Source organism: Catharus ustulatus, chromosome 5 (genome assembly GCF_009819885.2).
Source record: "Catharus ustulatus isolate bCatUst1 chromosome 5, bCatUst1.pri.v2, whole genome shotgun sequence".
NCBI classification, from domain to species: Eukaryota; Metazoa; Chordata; class Aves; order Passeriformes; family Turdidae; genus Catharus; species Catharus ustulatus.
In genome coordinates, this window is record NC_046225.1 from 496,744 (window position 1) to 513,019 (window position 16,276).

General features: G+C 43.9%; 1 protein-coding gene across 2 annotated transcripts in view; it reads right to left on the reverse strand.

Moving 5' to 3' along the window:
- Window positions 1-16,276, reverse strand: part of RASSF6 (Ras association domain family member 6) — a 48,228-nt gene that overhangs the window by 16,291 nt on the left and 15,661 nt on the right. The gene's annotated exons all lie outside the window — the stretch shown is intronic.

Consider the following 16,276-nt stretch of genomic DNA (forward strand, 5'->3'; position numbering starts at 1 on the left):
TTTTACTCAGTTCACAACAGCATAAAAACTCTGTGCTGGGGCTTGGAGCTTCATGCCAAGCTCAGTCTCTGGAGCTGCTCCATCTAAACTGGGACAGTTTAGCACAAATCCACACAGCTTCCCAATTCCTGTAAATCCAGAGGTTTGATTTTTCCTGTCCCAGCTTCAGATACTTGAGCACGCTGCCTGATGCTCTGGGATCAGAGAACTGGAGCAGAGAGCAATACCAGCCTTACCCCTTCACGTCTCTAACCAAAGATGACGTCAAATAACTGTTTTTGGCATGTCTTCCACTCTGCTGGACACTCACACCGTGAAGCTGGTGGGCACCAGGAGGTACTGAGTGTTTTTGTGACTGAAGACCACGCTGTTGGCTTACAACAGCAAAATGTCTTGATCCTTACCTTGGCCTGGGCAACGTGGCTCTGGTTTGTTTCTAGTTTTCTCTCTCACCCTTGAACTCTTCCTACCAACAGACAAATTTTGACCTCAGCTGAGTCACACAAAATTACCTGGTGAGTACTTGGGCAGGACTGGTCAGTGCAGGCTGGGAGCAGGTATGGGGAGGGGAAACAGGTCTTCAGGGCCACACAGCAGGAGCTGCTTCGCTGTCAACCCCAAGGAACAGAAGGCTTTGATTTCTTTCATAGAAATTATCACCTAGAATTATCACCAATGCACAGAGACAATAATTTTTTCATCTTTCATAATCAGCATAGTTTGCATGCCCTGGAAATCTATGAACAAGTCACAACTTGGTAATACTATTTCACCTCTTGAGTGAAAGGGTAATGATAGTTTCTTTAGAACAGGCAGGGAATGTGATGATCCTGGAGTCTTTACACACTGTATTACACTTCTGCTTCTTGAATGATTAATAACTGAGTAATTTTAGGTTAATAAGTAATTGGAAGTCAGAGCTACTTCATAACTTGGTCTCAAATCATTAACAAACACACTGCTAAAGATAGGAGAGAACCTCTAACGGGAAAAACAGAAATTCCTGTTCTATTTTTGTTGTAGGCAACCACAATAAGCAGGCTGCCATGGCAGCATCACACACACGCGCTACACTTCAGTGGCAGGACTTTGATAAACACAAGATATTCCTTTGTTTTATAGCAAGAAGGAAAATCCCTAATCCTGTTTGCAAACACCTCTTTCTAGACGACTCATTAACTTCAAACACAGAGAATTCTTTCAGGATTTTCTGAGCTAGCTACTCTAATGCAAAAGGAGAGCCTCATCTGAAACGACCTGAATTTAAGTTAAAAAACAAGTGATCAATTCTTTCATTCTCATTACAAATGCTGCCAGAGGGGTGGCATGATCATAGGAACGAATGAAGAAATTAAAACCTGAATTTAGGCTGCAGAGGGCCTCCCAGTCCTTAGCAGGATTATTTTCTGTCATCACACCAAAGCGCCAACAGCAATACTTGTGCTGGGACATGTTCTGGGGGCACAAGTGATAAGCTCAGAAACCAGAAACCGGGTAACAGATACCAGCCCAGATAATGAAATACACAGTGCACACAAAGGCTTATGCCCTGTCATAGCCCATAATCCCTCACACACACCATTTGGTGGATTTGAGGGCCACGAGTTTTTAAGGAATAGAAAAGAAGCAGAGCTGAAGTTGGCAGCAGCTCACGTAGTAAAGGCTATGGTTTTAATTAGCACACCAAGAATTGGAATTTACCAAACTGACCTTTGCCTACATGGGAAGCAGCTTGCAAGTCTCACTGTTATTATCCTCATGAGCCACTGCAGGATGGGCAGGTCTGACCCAAGCATCTGAAACACCTTTAGTCATGCCTCGTGGCTGTCATTGCTTATCCACACCCATCAAGTCATCCATTTAACACTAAGAACTTCATAGAGTCACACAGGGATTTTTACTGCCTGGAGCTACAGAATATCATAGAGAGCAGAACCAGAGGGGACTGCCCTGTCCCGAAGAGCTACAGTAGTACAGCTTGTCACTCCCATTAGAGCTCAGCCAGGAGTAAAATCACCACCTCATCACACCCAGACACCTTGTACAGCACTTGGAAACTGTGACTTGGCCACACTCAAGGTTTTCAGAGGTACAGTTTTCTTAAGTCCATAAAACATAATTTCTCCTTTTTTTTTTTTTTTTTTTTTTTCTCTAAGTCATGCTATATATCTGGATTATTCTGTTTCAAGATACAGAACCCTTGGTCTCCCTTCCTTTTGACAGCCACTATCAAGACCCTCCCAATCCCCACAGAACAAACATGCAGCAGTGCCTTACAGGATCCTTTTGTGCTCAGTCACTCCTCTGAAATGACTAGTTGAGGCCACCTGACTCTAGCCCCTGATTCCCTTTTCCCATTTACAATTACTTGTCTTCAATCTTCCTTAAGGCAGGTGTGTCATCATGTGGATTGTCTCCTATCTACTATTTCTTTAAAAAATGTCTGTCCACAACTCCCCTCAATTGAACAGTCAGTTCCTAGAGTTCTGGGGAAGATTCAGGTCTTAATCCTGAACTGAAATTGTTACCATTATTCCTGGAAAGGCAGACTCATCTGCTACAGCTGGGATACCCTTACAAAATAACCTGTATTTTTTTCTGATACTTCCATTTAGAGTAGATATAAATACATATTTTCCATTTGAAAAGTGTTACACATCAAAGCTTCTCTGTACAGACAGGAGGACAGTTTGTCCCTGCAAGAAAACACACCGAAATAAGTGTCAGTGACCCACACATTTGTAACAATTAGTGCAATAAGCAGGGATAAACAGCTGTCTCTTGTTTTAGCTGACTGTGCAGCAGGGGATCAGAGGCTGGTGGGCACTGAGGAATGCTGGCAGTGGCAGAGTGCCTGAGCAGCCCACACTCCTGTGCTCGCAGCCCCTGTGCACTGCAGGCATTCCTCACATCGTGTGCCCGGCTCTGCAGGGCACACAGCTCTGCATTGGGTGCTGCTGAGCACAAATTCCTCCACTGATACCTCAGACTGCCACAAAGCAGTGAAACCAGCCACAGCTGAGACCCAAAAAATGCTCCTGATGTGAATACTGGCAAGCAACAGTCCTGGAGCACCAGAAAAATTGTTCAAGGAGAAAACTACGTAATGTCAGTGCTTTAGAGATCTATACAGACAGTGGAGCAGATGATCTGGAAGCATCCATGGCACTTATCAATTTGGTCTTGAAAACATGAGCCCAGAGGGCACTGGGAAGGAGAAAGCAGAACAGATCAGGCTGACTCACTGAGGTTCTGCCCTGAACTGGGTGTGTTGAGGAGACCATTGTGACTCCTCTCTAAAAAAGTTCATGCTCTGACACAGACACTCCTCACCTCAGCTGAGCCTTCCCCCTGGAAATCACCCTGCAGGCACTGCAGTTGCCTGCTCTGTGTTGCTCCTGGCATTCCATAATTCTGCTTTTCCCTTTTTCCAGTATCAAATAACCCCTTGGAGCATTGTACTGTTGAGCACATTTTACCAAGAATAAATAATTTTATATACTTACTGCATCACAGTCATGTCCTTCTCCCAAGTATCTGACTGTATGGATCACATTTTTCCTCTCATTCAGATATTCAAGGCCCAAATTCTCAGGGTCCTAGAGCTTATGGTAGAATTTATACATCCCCGCCAGGGCAGAGGCGGTGGCATTTCAGTAGCATTGGAGGAAACAATAGAGTCTCTAATTTGAAGGGTCAAACCCTCTTTTGTGCTTGGCTCACACATTTACCAAACTATGCCAGGCTTTATGGGAATTAAGGGGGCTACACTTTGGTTTGGCTGCTGAGGACATCTGAATGTGTTTCTGGTGTAGAAGTGCTTTGAAAAAAACAATCCAGATGAGAGGCCCATGGAACATGGTGGAATATCAAACCACTATCTGATTTGAGCTCTGACTGTGCCCGTGTAAGGCAATATAAACAAGACAACAACTGTTTAGGAGGTGCTGAAATTCTGGAAGGATTCTTTCCTGTGCAGTTGTTTGGAGGGTGTGTCTTCTAATTTGGAATTTGATCCATCTGAAACTGTCATTCTCAACCCCATGGGCAAAACCTTGATTCTAGCCAGTACACATGTCCTTACAAGTGAAGAATCTGAATGCACTGGGAATGCAGATTCAGCCCCTGAGATGATGCTGTCCTAGCTTTTAAAAAGCATGCAGGAAACCACAGGATGCTGGGTGACAGAACCCATCTCCAACAAGAGGATGACCAATCAGTTAAAAAGCTGCAGAGTGTCTTTAGGACTGTAACCTGGAAGTTGTGGTCACCCTGGTCTGTGCAGAGAGCACAGGTTCCAACAGCTGCAGGAATGGATGTAGTTTCAGGTGTGAAATGTTATGTCTAAATTATTGCAGAAACATGAGCATTGAGCAGTAAACGTCAGAGGTAGCTCCCAGGTGAGAGCAAAACCTTCTCCTACCTAAGTACATGCACAGCTCGGGTGGGGTGAACTCGGTGTGCATGCCCAGGGCCAGCCGGACAGGCAGATTTTGGATCTGCTGTCGGACCGCGTGTGCACGGCGGGGCTGCGGTGCCAGACAGGGACACGAGGGGGTGCTGCTCACCCGCCTAACGCCCTGCCTCCCCGGGAGAACCTCGGCATTCCCGGGAGAAGCGTGTTCCGAGCATGGATAGATCGGACACGAGGGGGTGCTGCTCACCCACCTAACGCGCTGCTGCTCCGGGAGAACCTCGGCACTGCCGGGAAAAGCGTGTTCTGGACATGGATAGATCGAACACGACGGGGTGCTGCTCACTCGCCTAACGCGCCGCTGCCCCGGGATAGCCTCGGCATTCCCGGGAGAAGCGTGTTCCGAGCATGGATAGATCGGACACGAGGGGGTACTGCTCACCCGCCTAATGCCCTGCTGCTCCGGGAGAACCTCGGCATTCCCGGGAGAAGCGTGTTCCGCGCATGGATAGATCGGACACGAGGGGGTGCTGCTCACCCGCCTAATGCCCTGCTGCTCCGGGATAGCCTCGGCATTCCCGGGAGAACCGTGTTCCGAGCATGGATAGATCGGACACGAGGGGGTGCTGCTCACCCGCCTAATGCCCTGCTGCTCCGGGAGAACCTCGGCATTGCCGGGAGAAGCGTGTTCCGAGCCTGGGAAGCGCTGTCTGTCGCCCAGCTCCTCGCTCAAGCACACTCGGGGGAGAACTTGAATTCCCGGAGAGCCTGCCCTAAGAAGCGCTGTTGTTCCATCTCACCGTGCTGCGCTTCGTGCAGTGACCGCGGCAGGACAGAGGGACGCAGGTACAGCTCCCTCCACACGCTGCATGGCACACGGGGAACACCCACACCAATCTTTCCCTGCCAGAGGGCTGCCCTGGTAGGGTCTGAGGCTGTAGGAGTGGATGTGAAACTTAGAAAAGGAGTCCATCCTCAGCGATATTGGTACACTTTCCTGCACAAGTAAGTGCAGGAAAAGGGCATGAAAGATTCAGTTCTGGTTACAAACTACAATGGCTCACTGTCAGGGAAGATAACTGGTCCTGGACAATACGATACTGCAGGCTGCTGCTTGGTTGAAGCTGTTAAAGAAGCACTTGCAAAGAGAAATCCCAGAATTACTAGAACGGCCAAATACCATTAAAGGAAAAAAAATGTGCACCAAAAATGCTGAGTCCCGGACAAAACAAGAAATGGACATGGCCAGTGTAGCCTGTTCTGTCCTAAGGGCAAGAGGCTGCTTCTGCCCTTGCTGTGAACAGGAAAATATCCTTTCTTTTAGCTTGCAGTTTGTGAGCTCCCAGACGGGAAACAGTGCTCTGTCCCATCAAACACTGCAATCACACAAACAGGGATCCTCTCAACTGGATCTCAAATGTTTGAGATACTGGTACTGGGAGGCATAACAGCACTGGGTCACCTGCAGGAAGCGCAGACACTGTATTTTACCCAGCTGCTGCTCTCCCTGTCTGTTGGACACTGCTTGCATTGGCTGCTGAATGGTACTCATTACAAATTGCAAGCTTCTGACCCATCAGGATAACCTGACTGTTTCTGGGTTCAGGCTCATGTGCCTGAAACTGACACAGCAAAATGTTACAACCATGAACCTCAAAACAGACAACAGTGAAATGCAGCATGTGTCTTCAAGAGAACAGGCCCAGTTGGGCAGTCAGCAGCTTGCTATTTCCTGGGTGGTTTGTGTGTGCACGCAGGGACTTGCTGCTGCAGGTTATTTGCAGCGCAACTTCAGAAATTAATCTGTTTCTCATAAAAATAAAACATGAGTACCTCTTTGTCATCATTCCTCAAAGCCACATGGGCATCAGTGTGTTCTATTTCTGTAAAAAAGCAGTTTACAAGAACGCAATTCACGTTCACGTTTGGACACTGTTGGGGCAGAACCTAAAAATGAATGGGAAAGCTTTTAAATGTGCAGTACCATTTCATTTTAGGTGTTTTTATATGTGTGTCTCGTGCATTTTGCTGACAACATTCTGGTTGTTGTCAATGCTCCCTGCTTTTGTATTATACCTTATTAAAAAATAAATACCAGCCCAAAATGTGTGGGAAAACATTTAATCTCATTGTGTGTGATGTCAGGAAGAACTACTTCATTCTCCTTTTGCTGTAGCAGTAAAAGCAATTTCCCAGGGGGAAAATGTGCAGTAGCTATTAACAGTAAAGAGCTGCCTCTATGTAACATCTCTCACTTTGAACAAGAATGAATTTTGTCTAGAGCTTATTAGTGACTGTAGTATTAATATTAAAAACCTAAGGAATAGTGAAATCCATGGGCAAGGATTTTTCCAAATTCTAACATGACTGAGTACCCAAGATTCAAATATACCTGGCTTACAAAATAAGGTTCACTCTGAAAATCACACCACATCCAGGCTTTCAGGAAGACCAAAAGCATTTGCAGCCAACAACTGGACCAGGAAGCACAGTAAGAAATTTCTGCCACCACTGCCAAAGGACAGAAGATCAAGCTAGAGCAAGCACATGTGATTTAAAATTGTTCAGTGTCTCACACTGAGCAAGGAACACCACAGAGGAAAGTAGTAAAGGCCTGTTTGCATTAATGCATGTATTGGAGACAATTTAAAAAAAACCCAACACCAGGAATATGTTTCTAAAGTTCAGCTGTCATTTAAAGATGGAAAGACAAGAGATTCAGAAAAGGGTTTTCTGCTGTGCTGTAACTCGAAGGAAAACCTTTGTATTTTACCTTTACTGTTCAGAAATTATTTAGATTTGAGTTCTATTTCTGTTCAGAAGATTTAGGAAAAAATAAGACACACAGAAAGGTCACAGAAGGTATCACAAGCTGAAACTTGTTTGCAGTCTGTAGCTGAAGGAAGCTGAAGGAGGAAAACCTGTTGAGTCCTTTCCTCCTTCAGCATTTCCACCTAAATCCTTTACTGGCCCCTCAAAATCCTCTAGCAACTTATCTTTAGAGTCCTGGGACCTCTCCATGCATCCCTTCTTGCCTGTGGACTCAGAAGCCCATTTAAGCTTGGGCTTTGGCAATTTTCCTGTTTCTGAATTTTGTTGGAGGAGTGCTTGTGTTGGGTTCAGCCTCAGCTTCGGGTTTGCCTGGCCATGGATGGCACTGATCCGGATGCCTGACCTGTCACTTGGTTTTCTGGCTTGGCCTGGGACCTGCCCCATTGCCCTGACCTTTCCTGGTGATGCAGGCTCTTGGTTGCACCCGGCTGTGTTCCCTGGGCCTGCCAGGACCTCCTTGCCCAGGTTCTGTGGGAAGGAGCCTGGGCAGTGAGGTGCTGCCCGGCCTGCTGGGTTCGGGTGCCTGGCTCCCAGTCCCTTAGGGAGCAGCTGGTCCTTCCTGGGCCCCAATATCCACCTGCTGGAACTTGGCCACTTGCTACAAACTGGAGCATTGACTCCTGCTAGTATTTGCTGGGTGCTCTCTCACTGAAGATGTAAAGCAATTGAAAACAAAAATGGAAAAATTTAAATACTGTAATTCATGTAAGAGCAGGGGACACACATAAAGATGCTTTCAAGTGGATGCTGCGAACTCAGCTCTGCCGGGAGTAGCAACCTGCAATTGCATCGCCTTCTTACTGGTGTCTGGTCATCTAATGCTTCATCCTGGACCTTTGGAAGTGAAATATTCCCATGGACTCCCACGAACCCTAAATGATCAGATGTTTAATATATTGACCTCTTTCACACCTGCTGAAATAGAACCATTAAACCTTTGAAGCCCAAAGAATCGTGAAGGATGCCCACGAGAAAGGAATGCATCATGTGCCAACAGGAAGTCTCGACAGTGTTTTTTACTTTGGGGATCTTGTTAATGCATGTGAGATGGGAGGAAAATTATCAGATTACAGAAGAGGAAAGCGGGAGAGGGAAATCACCTCAGTGACTTCAGTGGGGTGAATAAGACCCTTGCAATCCCCAGCCATGTGTTAGGTCAAATAATGCAGAAGAGAAATAAATCATGCAAATCCTTCTTTAAAGGATTGGTACCTGTGTCAGCTTCAAGCAGGAAGTTCAGCTTTCAGGTGGTGTCTGTAACAGGCACTACTACGAAAACAAAATGGGCTGCGTTGAAACCAGTGTGTCACTGGTGGCTGAATTTCCTGGCTCTAAAGTGTGGAGTGAAATGCTAATCCACCTCAAATCCTTTTTTCCTGTGATAGTTTATTTGTTCATGAAATGTGTTGATGATAAAATATATTGCTTGAATCCTTTCCAAAGGATTATAAGGTAGATCTGACCCTATAAGGTAGAAATGAGGAAAGCAAGATGCTATTTTGCCAAGTCACAGATTTACATGATTTCTTTTTAAAGAGTAAAGTGCCTGAAACATTAAAGATAAGATTATGTACCCATAGTTTGTATTGTTTCACACTAAACATACAGAATAAGGTAGATATTTTTTTCAAAGATGTTCTAAATTCATACTTGTACGTGTGCTTGGTAATTCCCAAACCCTACTTTTCAAAGAAAGAAAACCCAGAATCACTTACATTGTCTGAGGCCTGTGTTTGAGAATTGTGCCAATTCCTTATTTAATCCATGTAATCCATGGCAATCCTCTACTTCTATTTTTTAAAATGCATGTATATGTATATAAATATTAAAATATTAATCATTAAGTTCTCAGGGCTGATACCTTTTCTCCATACTGTATATTTTAGTGCTTCTTTTTCTGAACCTCTAGAAATGATTCTGAAAGCCTCAGTAACTCAAGCTCATCTCCTGGGACACGGGCACCTTCAATCTGTGCAGCCATGCAGTTGTGTTGAGGAGAAGTTAGGCACAAAGAAATGCAACTTGGATGTTCAGCAGTAATTAACTTGCTCTGGCAGGACCTTTGAGGGTGACAGCCTCATCTTTGATGAGGACTTGGCAAATCCTAGTTAATCAACTATTCCAGAGTCACAAACCTCTGCTCCAAAGCCAAGAGCTGCACTGAAATCTCCACAGTTCCAGGTTAACACTTCAGGCATGTGGTGTTTTTTATCTGAATCTATCCATCTTCCAAATCACATGCATGCAATAAATATAATTTATCTGCTTAATTTGTTTTGGGTAGTCCTTTTAATTTGCTTTCACAACAGACTTGCCTAAAGCTGAAAATTCCTAATGGGTCCATGTTTTCACAGGCGCACTTGGAAAGTAAAATACTGAACTTCTCTAGATTATTGCTTTTCCAGATACCCAACAACTTCAACTGTAATTAAAAATGTGCAAATCAGGCCACTTATTCAATGGCACAACTTTAAATGTGAAAGGCCAGGCTGTTAACTTGCCTGTGGAAAGTTAGCATCACATTCCACACCAGGTAACACTAGCTAGAAAACAGGCACATCCCAAAGTGTTTCATATCCTTGAGTAGAGCCTTGGAGAAAATTCCTGCCTCTGGGCGGGATGATGCCCTGCTCTCCTCAGAGAAGGACCACCATGGCTTTTTGGAAACCACACTGTCCTTGTGTGTGTGCCGTCAGCGCAGAGGTGTCACCGCAATACCAGGAGATTGCAACATGACGCGGGGAGGATTTGATTGTCTTGCTGGAACTCATTACCAAGTTCCTGCCTCCAAGAACAGGAATGACATGAACATGGCCTTTGGATGTCCCAGCAATGAGTCACTTTGAAATGGCTGATGGCTGGTTCATAGGATTGAGGATGGGGCCCTGAAAACCAGCAAAAGTGCACTGTAATGGCCTTTTGCAATTCCCCTGGGCAGCAACTGCTCCTGTGCCTCCAGCCTGCTTTTCCTCCCTCTGTACCATCACAGTCGCATGCAGCACCATGCTCTAGCTGCAATGCTCCAGCTGGGATAGAAGATGAGCACTGGAAATCATCCCAGTGCATCCTGAGCAGCACTGAGTGCTTCATGCCCTCACTGGCTGCTGCTGAGGCTCATGGCTCCAGCATGTTATCAGAAATACCCAGCGCTTCTTTAATGTGCACCCGCTGCTGTTAGCAGGAGGAGCAAACCTGACTGAACTTGTCAGAAATTGAAGTGACCTACATGTTAGCAAGGCTAGTTCTGTGATAAAAATGGCATTGTGCCTTGGAATTTCACTGTGTTGTATAATTTAAATTCATGGTGCCTTGGTTTCTAAAGGCTGTAGAGCCATTGTCACTAATCCTTCTCACATTTTCTGCCAGCTCATACAGTGTCTCTGATGCTTCATGCAATGGATCACAGCAAATAATTTTCCATGCTGTGCTGTTGCACTAATTGAGACACACAGTTTTGGGGAAGCTGCTCAGATGCTTTCATTTCTTTTCCATCCTGGCCTCTTCTTCCCACCTTTGCTGTGCAGCTTTTGCACCATGTCCTCAGTTATTTCACCACCAGTGTCCTAGAGCCAGATTATAAAATGGATCCCCTCAAAAAAAGAAGAATCACCCTAAAAGCAAAATGACCAGCACTGAAATGAAAGAAACCTGTCTGCAACGACAAGCACCTCAGAAATCTCAGCCCATCCTATTCCCAGGTTTCAAAGTCAGTCCCAAAAGTCCCCCACTGAAAATCCACTTTGACTGCATATTAAGGAGAATCACTATTCTTTTCTGGGTTAATCTGTCGAAAACGTAGTAAAGCAGCACAATAGCTGTAGATTGGGAACTGCCTTTGATTCAGAGAAGAAACAAAGACAGGCAAATAAAGGAGGACTTGGAGGAACTCACAATGGTGTAACATAACTTCTCTTAATGTTCTGCTTAAATAATAAAATGTGATTTTCAGTATCTTCAGAAGGGAGGCAATTAGTTGTCTGAACTTCTGCCACTTGGCTTATGCCTCTTACTGTTAAAAAAAATCACATAAGTACTCAAAAAATGTGTTTAAAAACCAAATTGCTTTGGTCTTATGCCTTCTGCTCCAGACACATGCTTTTCATTTGGAATTTCTTTTGGTAAATGATTACCGTGATGTTTGGCATTTCCTTTTGGAATGGGCTGTGAAAAGGATGGGACATGCAGTGGCTTATACAGAATTACAGGCATTGCTTTCAGAGTGCTCTGGATGAGTTCAGTCCATGACACACAACTTTTTAAACAGGGATCACAAAATACCCAGTCCCAAAAGTACGTGATGAACAAATCTATTGTGATAGAAATCTTTGGACAGGATCTCACTGTCCATCATGGAAAGATTGTTTACACCACAGCAACAAAGAATACAGCAGCTTTTTAATTCTGAGTACATATTTCAGGGCTTTGAAGGTCGTTAAACGGAGCCTATCTTGAAAGTGGACATAAAAGACAAAAAATTTCAACGAGGTTGCACAAACACGCCCCAGAACTCATTTTCTGCTTCCTGTCCAATTCTATACCATAAAACCAAAGCTTTATTATTTATTATTTATTTATTATTATTTATTTATTATTTTTTAAGTTTATAACAAGAAAGGCTGCAAGTTCAAGCATGCTCTGTAGCTATTCCCTTTCCCATATCTCTAAAATGTACTTCAGGAACTTGTGTGAAAGGTGAACAGTGACGTTCAAGTCAAAAAGTGAACATCCTGCTCATCTTGCAACATCAGCTGGAAGGAAATTCTTTTCAAATTTTAGTTTAGTAACTGTTCTTTGATCAAAACCACTGTTACATCGCTCTCACTAAAGTGCAACCCAAATCCTTAGGGACTAATAACTTTGCGCCTCCCCTGCTACAGACCTGGTAATTGTTGTTTAAGATGCTATTGCCTGGAAACTGTTTGTGTCCCAGCTGAAGGAGCTTCCTAGGCCTGCTATGCTCATGCAGACGTTCGTCACTCATCACACTCCGTGGGCCATCAGCACCAAAGGTGCACTCAACACAAGAGTAACAATAAAGCTCCTGTGCAGTAGAGGAAGAGTTGGAGGTGCCGTGTCAATGTGCTGTGGGAGTCTGGGTTCGGTGGAACAGAGCTTGGCCAAATGCCCCAAGTAGAAAACAGTGAAACTAGAATACCTGAGGGAAGTCTTTTCAGGAGAGAACCTTTAAAACCTCATACAAGCCAAAAAGTAGATGAAGCATGAAGTCTAACCAAGAAGAAATGCTCCTAGGTGTCTTGCATTTCATATTTACTCTCTGACAGTCTATGACAAACCCTTCTGGAGGACATCTTAACAGCCAAGGAGTTTCTGTCCTCTAAAGCTGCCGAAATCATGGGGATTTTGCAGGAGAATTATCCTCTGAAGAATATGTGTGATTGATGGGATAGCCCTTATGAAAGGCTGCCAGCTGGTGTGCAGTCACACATGCCACTTCAGAAATGAAAATGATAAAACAGTGGCTGGCATCAAAGCTCATAATGACTCTCAGCAGTTTCCAAGCTCTCTGGTGGTTATTACACTTCAGAGGAATGGGGAAGGGATATGGTTTTCTGTGGGTGATTAAGCATTAGGCTCCATGCCCTGTGCTCACAATGGATAATTTCCTGATTAACTGTACTGGGATTGGATATCTCAGCTGGTTGGACCTAACAAACAGGTATTGTCAGACCTTCGGGAAAAAGGTGCTGGGGAAAATCAAACTCCCTGCTGTAGGTTTATATCCGTGATCTACATGAAATATTCAGGTGTTTGAGTTTGGTATCGACCGCTGATGTTCTGTGTCACACAGCAATGCAGTTGCTTATGCTAAATAAAAATGGGTCATTTCCTGGGTTCTAATTACAGTACTTCTGTAGGAGAAAATTAGCTCTGTACTGAAAGTGGGAGAAACAGTGACATGCAATAGTCACTTCCACATTTCCTTGAATCCAAATGACAAATGCTTTTCCTGAAATTAAGAGACAAATATGCCTTTAATGCAAAGCGAATCCCGGCCCAGAAATAACAAACGCCAAACTCTAACCCTGAAGAGAGGGTAGGGTGGGAATGGCAGAAGGAGAGTAGAACTTCTCGAAGTCCAGAACACAGCTTAGGAATTGCTACAGGTATAAACATACTTGCATTCTAACTGTGACTGCCCAAGCCAGCTGAGATCTCAGTTGCTGGTGGTTTGGTAAATATCAGGCCCAGAGACACAAGTCAGTCATACAGAGATAAGATCTACCTCTGAAGAACAAGATTGATCTGGGTAGGACATGATTACAAATCACTACTTTGAACTGTCCAGTCACTTTCTTTTGAAGGATTTAAGATTAGCTTCGTCCTTTTCCCCAAGTGCACCAGGTTGAATTGCAAATGCACTGGGAACTTAGTGTGCAGAGGAGATATGATTCAGTGTATCAACACCAAGATAGTTAGGCAGAGATTTACACTGCTGAATAATGGCATTTTAACTGTCAAGTTCACAAAATCTAAGATACTTTATACACATACAGTGCTGCTTTCCAAAAGTGCTGTAATTCTAGAGGCAATCTACAGACGCTTAAAACAGTATGAATTCTGTCTTTGTACCACTGGGCCTTAAAAAATCTAGAGAGCTACTTGTGAGTGGTTGGAAAAAATCCAAATTGCAAGTTCCCAAACTCTCCTGTCACACAATTATTCTGCTGTTACCTACCTGTGAGGAATAGAACAAGGCAAACAGGCCATTCCTGAAGCATTTGTTTGATCTGTGATTAACTCATGATCAGTAATACACAATTCATTGGGCTTACGGGAAGTTCTCCATGGCAGGAATTGCCAACAAATCAATAGAATGTAAATTATTCCCTGAGGTTTTCCATTTCATATAGGAATGAAACAACATGAAATGAAGGAAAGGAAAATCCAGTGACGAGAAGAATCAGTTTGATTTCCCCAAAAATCATTCCCTTCCAGCACTAAGGGGGTAATCAGAATTGTTATGCCCATGGAATGTAGCACAGGGTTGTTAATTCTGCTTTGCCTAAATTATTGAAAACACTGTATCTTTGGAAAAGCTGTCATTATTTTTTCCTCCTTCCCCAAGCTGGTAAACCCTAGAACACAGACTTGTAGTTTTGGGACAGCTGAGGGGATATAGGCTGGCAAAGAGGAGGCTGGGGAGTAAGGGAGGGAGCACAAGCCAGTGCTACTCCCAAGTATCTTCTCCAATCCTTCCCCTATTCTCAACTACTCCTTCTGCTCAGTCCTGGAAGTCTTGGCTTTGTCACACTGAATAAAATATTTTTGTGAGTAACTCTTTTATTCCTGCATTGTAATAGGTTTTCAGTTACATATGATGATTAATGAAAAAAGGTACTTATCTAATAGGAAAGACAATACATGGTGATACCAGTTGCAATACTGGAAAGTCCCTGAGTAATCCTACTGCAATTAGCTTTTTTCTTAAAAATGCAACTAATGCAATTAAACTGGTCTGTTTCGTTCTTTGAAAAAGTTACTGCATGCTGAGTAGCCTGAGCACCCTGACAATGTTTCAGGCAGCATCCTGACCATTTCTCCCTTTTAATTTTTTTTTCCCCCCCAATACTACTTCTCTTTCTGGAGATGATTTCATTTCCTATGCAGTTACTACATACATGGGGAAAACCCAGGAATATACAGAGATATTTTCCATCAAACTTGAATGGCTTTTGTTGTATTGTGAGTCTGCCAAAGGGCCCAGAAAGGAAGGACTGTAATTCTGGAGTCCTTCAAACTGCTGAAAAATGTGAAACAAGTTCTGAGTCAACCAGAAATACTCTGCTGGAAGCTCAGGGACTGCTGAAGCAAAGCTCAGCATTGCCATTAGTGAATTCTAGATGTCCAGCTGCAAGCATGGAATATTAAATGCACAGCACTAGGGCCCAAAAGAGCCAGGAGGATGAGCACTGGGAAATCAGGCTGGCTAACAGAAAACTCAGGAGTGAGAGAAGGAAGTGCTAGCAATGGGTTTAGATGTGTGATACAATTGTGTATTCCTGGAGCAGGGACATCCACGGGCCATGTGCTCTGGAGACAGAACTCCAAAGCGCTTCTCCTGCCTCTGAACCAGAGATCTCATCAGCAGGGCAGGTGGAAAAAACCATTCACCAGCAGAGATGTTGCAACCGTGCTTCTCTGCAGCAAGAATCACGGGCTGCACGGAAAATACAGGAATAGGGATCATCATCTCCTGTGCTGTGAGGAAGTAGTGCTGTGGTACAGCAGAGCTCTGCCTCTCATCCTTGTTCTCAGAAGTGCAATTTTATGACTAATTAATGCTCCTTTGTTAACCCAGTTGCACAGTGACCTTTGTAACACCTGCCCAGTGCAGGACTGATTTGGCAAAGACCTTCCACTTCATACCCAGCACTTCTGAAAATGAACAAATGCTATTTCCATTTTTTTAAAAGGAGGGTAAAGGGCAAACACAAGCAGCTTCATGAAGAGGGGAGGGGGCAGCCACACAAATTTCAGTAAGCCTTTTCTGAGATGGAGGGCTCAGCAAAACAAGTTAGGCTTGCAGAACTGCACATTAACGAAATTAAAGAGAATTAATATTTTTGGACAAGATTAATCAGACTTTGCAGAAGTTTTTTAGAAGGCAGATGCTAAAAGTGAATCTCATGGTTACATTTCTAACTACAGCCCTTTATTCTATATTTTTCATGTATAAGTCATTCAATGTGAAAGCTGGAAAACTTAAAATCTTGGAGAGTTTGTTGATATTTAATTATGGAATAGTAGAGGGGAAAGACATAGAGTTATGGTATTTGTAACTATAATTAATTCTCTGGCCCTCTCAAGTCAGCCAACTTGCCTCAGGAAAGATTCACAGTAGAGACCATCTCACCACCAAAACACAGATGATACTAAAGACCCCAACTGCCAGGAAAAAAAAACACAAAAAACTTGAGGTATTTTCCTGTTGCAGATAAAAAATATAAAGAGATTTCTGCATATGGGGGTCACAGAAGTCTAACAAGTTAAGAGGAAGAATTTGCCCAA